Genomic DNA, 6,000 nt, shown 5'->3' on the forward strand with positions numbered 1-6,000 from the left:
GCGACCCTCAACAACACCGAAACTTCCATGTTGCTTGGCTTCTATCGAAAATCTTTGGGGAAGTACCACTCTTCTGTATGTGGCTTTGCTTGGGTGTCATTTTTGGGGGTTTGTTTTGATGGCATCCTCTTCTCTAAGTTATTTCGGTCGGCCGTCGTCACCTCCTCCAGGCTTCTTTTTCCTTTTGTGAAGTAGTTGCAGGTAAGTCTTCTAATCCCCTGTCTCTTTCCCCTAAGGCTTCATCCCTCCAAGGTCAGCCAAACCCAACTTTATTGATGGACAATGAAACTATTGATGCTTTGGCCGCCCCCTTTGCTTTCACACTCATTGGTAAGCTCTCCTTTTGGAGACTCTCCATTGAGCATATCAGTAAATTTCTCTTTGCTTTAAATTGGTTGGGAGTTTCTATGTTGGCTTGTTGGATCAGTGACATGTTTCTATTAAACTTGAAAATGACATGGATTACAATAGTATTCTTGCTCGTCATGGTTACTATATTTTGAACTGTCAAATGAGGTTATTAAATTGGACTCCCTATTTTGACATTAATGAGGAATCCATCATTGTTACTATATTTTGAATTGACATTATATTTTGCTCTGCCATATTCAATAAATTAACAAAGCAAGCATGGGACGGAAGATTCAAGAGAATGCTAGAATGTAGAGAGTCATCCAACGGATTCTAGAAGATTCCACCCAATTCTAGAAAAGATCAAGAGGAAAGGCTCTATGGAGAACTCAAGAATAACCTATAATATTCTAAGGCTATGTATGTATACATAAATAATGGAAAACACTCTACAAACTAGGCTATTCTAATGTATTCTAGAATGTTCCCTTGGGCTTGAAGGGGGCTATATATAAGAGCCAATCTCCTCATTTGTAATCTCCTAAGAAAGCATCCAAGCTTCCAATCTTTTAAGTGTTGTAATTGTTCTTTCTTAGTGAAGTGTTCTTTTCTCCAATATTTCTCCCCACTCTTCTTCATAGAGTGTTTTATGCTTACAAGTCCAAGTGTTGTGAGGGATATTAAGCTAATTTAGTGCTAACAGAGAGCGCTAAAGCCACACGGGTGACTTGGGGAAAGTTAGTCCGTGACAGTTAGAATCAGAGCCCGATTCAAAGGAATGGCAAAGAGCGTTAAAGAGCACGTTGTGGAGTCCGAAGCCACTAATATGGAAACGTCTCAACAAGGGTGAAGTCATCAGGAGCAATGAGATCCAGTTGCATCCAAACCACATGGGAGGTCTAAAGAGATCATGCATGGCTTTGATTTGCGCATTGCTCGGGTGAAGGAGGCAATGAATGGCACGGAGGCCCAAATAAAGGATTTTGGCCAAAGGGTTGATAGACTCGGGGAGGAGGATATCACCATCCATTCAACAACCAGAGGTATGATGCTCCAGTTGGAAGATTCCTTAAAGGACCAAATGGCTAAGATGTTGGAGGACTTGATAGAGGAGCTCCAACAAGTACGAAGAGCCCATGAAGAAGAGATGAGAGACATACATGCTAGTTTGGAGAAAATGTGTGGGGATATCTCACTATGCAAAAGAGCACTAGCGACACCCACCAACAATCATACTCTTGAAGCCAAGAGAATTGAAGTTCCAAAACCAAAGAGTTTTGGAGGAGCTCGCGATGCAAAGGTAGTGGACAACTTCTTATAGGGAATGTAGTAAAATTTTGGATTAATGGGGATTACAGTGATGAGGCAAGAATACACTTAGCTACTTTATATCTCTCAGGCATCACTATGCAATGGTGGAGGAGAAGACGTGGAGATATTGAGAAAGGTATGTGCACCATATCTACCTTCAGTGACTTTAAGAGGAAGCTTAAGCAGCAGATCTACCCAGAAAACACAGAGGATGAGGCTAGAGCCCGACTACAAAGGCTCAAGCATGGATTTTTTATTCGAGAATATATTACATAATTCACTAGCCTAGTCCTTCAAATCCTTGACATGTCAGACAGGGATGCTCTGTCCAACTTTATGGATCGACTACAACAGTGGTTGAAAACCAAGCTCAGGAAGCATGGAGTACAAGATCTTGCTATTGTCATCGTCGTTGCGGAAATCTTGGTCGACTATACAAAGGAGTCCACAAAGCCAAAGGAAAAGGAGAGCAACTATGTCATAAGTGGGGAAGAAAAGGATAACACGAGAAAGAGAGTCGTCGTGAATTGACCACATCCAAGGCAAAGGACAAGGGGAAGTCTATGGACAAAACCAGACCACATAACAACTGTTTCCTTTGTGGAGGACCTCATTGGGCGAGGGATTGTCCTCAAAAGAAGACTTTGAATTCTCTCCTTACAAGTCATCAATAGGAAGAGGCAATCGATATGGTTGCACAAGTTAGGGTCATACAATTACTGATTGGGATGCAAGCTCCAACAAGACCACAATCAAATGGGTTACTCTTTGTGGAGATGGTAATAAAAGAGAAGACCACTTGGGGAATGGTGGACACGAGTACTTCTCACAAATTCATCTCCATGGAAGAAACAAAGAAGTTGGGTTTGCGGATGAATAAAGGAAGAGGCTCATCAAAGTCGTAAATTTAACAACAAGACCAATCCACAAAATAGTTAGAGGAGTAAAGACTAGCATTGGAACATGGTCAGGTATCTTAGACTTCTATGTTGTTCCAATGAATGATTTTAAAATTGTCCTTGGGATGAACTTCTTGGATCAAGCAAGAGCATTCCTAATGCCCTTTGCCAATAACATGTGCATCAGTAAAACAACTAAGCTTGCTTAGTACCGACAATAAGGGCTAACAAGTAGGAATGCAACATGCTATCAGCCATTCAATTCAAGGAGGGCATTCCACAAGATAAGGGGAGTCACTTGGCAAGGGAAGTGGTGGAGACCCAAAAATCCTTCTAAAGGGAAGTGGTGGAGGTTCTTCAAAAACTACCACTAAGGAAGGATAAGAATCATTTGATGAGGATGGAGATAAGGACTAAGTCACCAGCCATGAGTCTCCCTGCAAGACAACCCTCCCCCATACGACCAAGGAAAAACCCAAGTTTTTCTAGGGCAAACAAAGGAAGCAGGGTCGAGTGTCAAAGGTAAGTCAAAATAAGGGCTTTGCAAGCTTAAGTGGGAGAGAGTGTCACGCTCTGCCAAATTCAAGAAATTAGCAAAGCAAGCATGGGACGGAAGATTCTAGGGACGGCTAGAATGTAGAGAACCAACCAAGAGGTTCTAGAAGATTTCACCCAATTCTATAGAAGATGCAAAGGAAAGGCTCCAAGGTGAACTCAAGAATAACCTAGAATGTTCTAGGGCTATGTATGTATACATGAATAATGGAAAACACTCTAGAAACTAGGCTATTTTAATGTATTCTAGAATATTCCCTTGGGCTTGGAGTGGGCTATGAATAAGAGCCCCTCCCCTCTTTTGTAATCACCTAAGAAAGCATCCAAGCTTCCACACTTTCAAATGTTGTAAATGTTCTTTCTTAGTGAAGTGTTCTTTTCTCCAAAACTTCTCCTTAATCTTCTTTATAGAGTGTGTTGTGCTTACAAGTTCAAGTGTTGTGAGGGATATTAGGTTGATTTAGTGCTAAAGGAGAGCGCTATAGCCAAACGGATGACTTGGGGAAAGTTAATCTGTGACATTAGGCTCCAGTTGGTTAACGGTATTGTTCTCCATGTCGCCGCCTCTTTGGTGGGTCGTCCATTGCACAATGATCAGGTCATGGCCTCATTGTCCAGGCCTTCGGTAGCAAGGGTTATTATGGAGGTTGATATTTCTAAAAAATTGATGGACTAAATTTGGCTTGGCTGATAGAAAAATGGTTATTTTCAAAAAATAGTTTATGAAAATATTTATTTGTTTTGCAATCATTGTAAGTGTTCAGGTCGTCCATTGCACAATGATCAGGTCATGGCCTCATTGTTCAGGCCTTCGGTAGCAAGGGTTCTTATGGAGGTTGATATTTCTAAAAAATTGATGGATGAAATTTGACTTGGCTGATAGAAAAATGGTTATTTTCAAAAAATAGTTTATGAAAATATTTATTTGTTTTGCAATCATTGTAAGTTACATGGGTATAATGAGGAACAATGATTTTCTTTACATCCCAATCTCAATCGACTAACGAATTCTCCCTTGGAGGGTCTTTCTTTGAATGGGCATGAAGCTTCGTTAATAATGGTATGCAAAATGAATTTGTGACAGATTCCCAATTTCCCCCTAAAACTAGTTTGACTAATCTTATTGATGTGGGTAATTTGAATGACAGTGTGCCTAAAGTTCCTTTAAGAACACATTCAATAACTCTTATCAATGAACATTGTGATATTGGGGCGAATGTGGTTCCTAGTGAGATTAACTTAATAAATATCGTCACTCCAAATGCTAAGGTTATTATGCCGACCAATATGGAATTTATTTCTTATTCCCCTCTTATGAATCAAGATTATATGGATGCTTCTTTTTCGGATAAGGTGGAATGGGAATTGCTACCTTCTGCTACTGATGAGCTTTATAGAAGCACATTTCCATTCATAATCCCAATTGTGAGGATATAGATGGTTTACGTGCTGTTTCAAAAAGAAAAAAAAAAGAAATAGTAAAGCTAATGGGCTAACTTTGTCACAGGTTACTCGTCATTCTTCTAACTCCCTCTCAATTTCCTTGTAATGTTTAAAGCTCTTTTTTTGTAAAATAAGGGGTATTGGTGCTACTGCCTCTCAAAAGAGGGTAAAAAAATTTTGTAGAATTTTTGGTTTCTCTATTGTTGTTATTATAGAATCTATGATTGCTCTTAGCAATTTGAAGGAATTGCTTCTCTTTTGGGATTTGTAAATAGTTTTACGAATTGTTTTAGTAAACTCTGCCTATTTTGGTAGGATAGTATTGATGTTGAAATTCTAGTGAATCATCAACATGTTATTCACACTAAAATTATTTCTATTTTCCATGTTCTTTTATTTATGCTAGTTGTTGTTATAATAAGCTCATTTTGTGGCAGATTTTGAGAGATATTTCTAGTAATATGAATGATCCTTGGCGTGTTGAGGGGATTTCAATTGCATTTCTTTCCCATCTGAAAAGCGTGATGGTAATATTCCCTCCTTTAGAGCTATGGAGAAGTTCAATGTTGTTATCCTAGATTGTAATTTGACTAATATTGGTTTTACTGGCTCTGCTTTTACATGGTCTAATACTAGATTATGTGAAAGGTTGGGTAGTTTTCTTTTTAACAATCATTTTGATTAATAATCATCATAAAACTACACTTGAGCATGTCTCAATCTGATCATTCTCCTTTATTTCTTTCTCTAAGTCCTCCGATGAATTCCTATCCGAGGTATTTTCATTTTCAAAACATGTGGTTTCAATTTCCCAATTTTCTTAACATTATTGCTGATAACTAGAATGCTCCGCTTGCCCCTTCTAATGACCTTGGTGATTTTATGTGATTATGACATAAGTTAAAATGTCTTAAGCAATTTCTTAATTGGTGGAACATGAATCACTTCAAAAATTTCTTCTTCAATATTGGAGAAGTTGAATCTCTCCTCATTCCTCTTGAAAGTAATGCAAAGAACTTTTTCTATTTATAGGCTCATAAATCGTTAATATTTATGACTGAAAATTAATGCAATCCATTAAAATAATAGTAATAATAAAACTAACTTAAATTTGCATTAATTCTCCTCTGGCTTCTATCCATGACCTTCCCTTTTCCTCATTTTATTAGAAAAAAAGGAAAGGATAAAACCAGAATTTCAGTCATTAAAAAAAATAAAAACAAAAAAAATAGTTATCAAGCCGAATTTTACTCCGAATTTTACTCCAACCATCACTCTTGCCCGCTCCGCTTCCATTCCCAATGGCCTGACCGTGGGTCCAGCCAGCCCACCAAAATAAGTTTTTCTTTGATTTGCATATGTAACCTGAATGCCCGCCAACAAAGCTAGCTATATTCTTAAAAAAGTACCGCATATATATATATATATATATATATATATA

This window comes from Phalaenopsis equestris, unplaced genomic scaffold (genome assembly GCF_001263595.1).
Source record: "Phalaenopsis equestris unplaced genomic scaffold, ASM126359v1 Scaffold000134, whole genome shotgun sequence".
Taxonomy (NCBI): domain Eukaryota; kingdom Viridiplantae; phylum Streptophyta; class Magnoliopsida; order Asparagales; family Orchidaceae; genus Phalaenopsis; species Phalaenopsis equestris.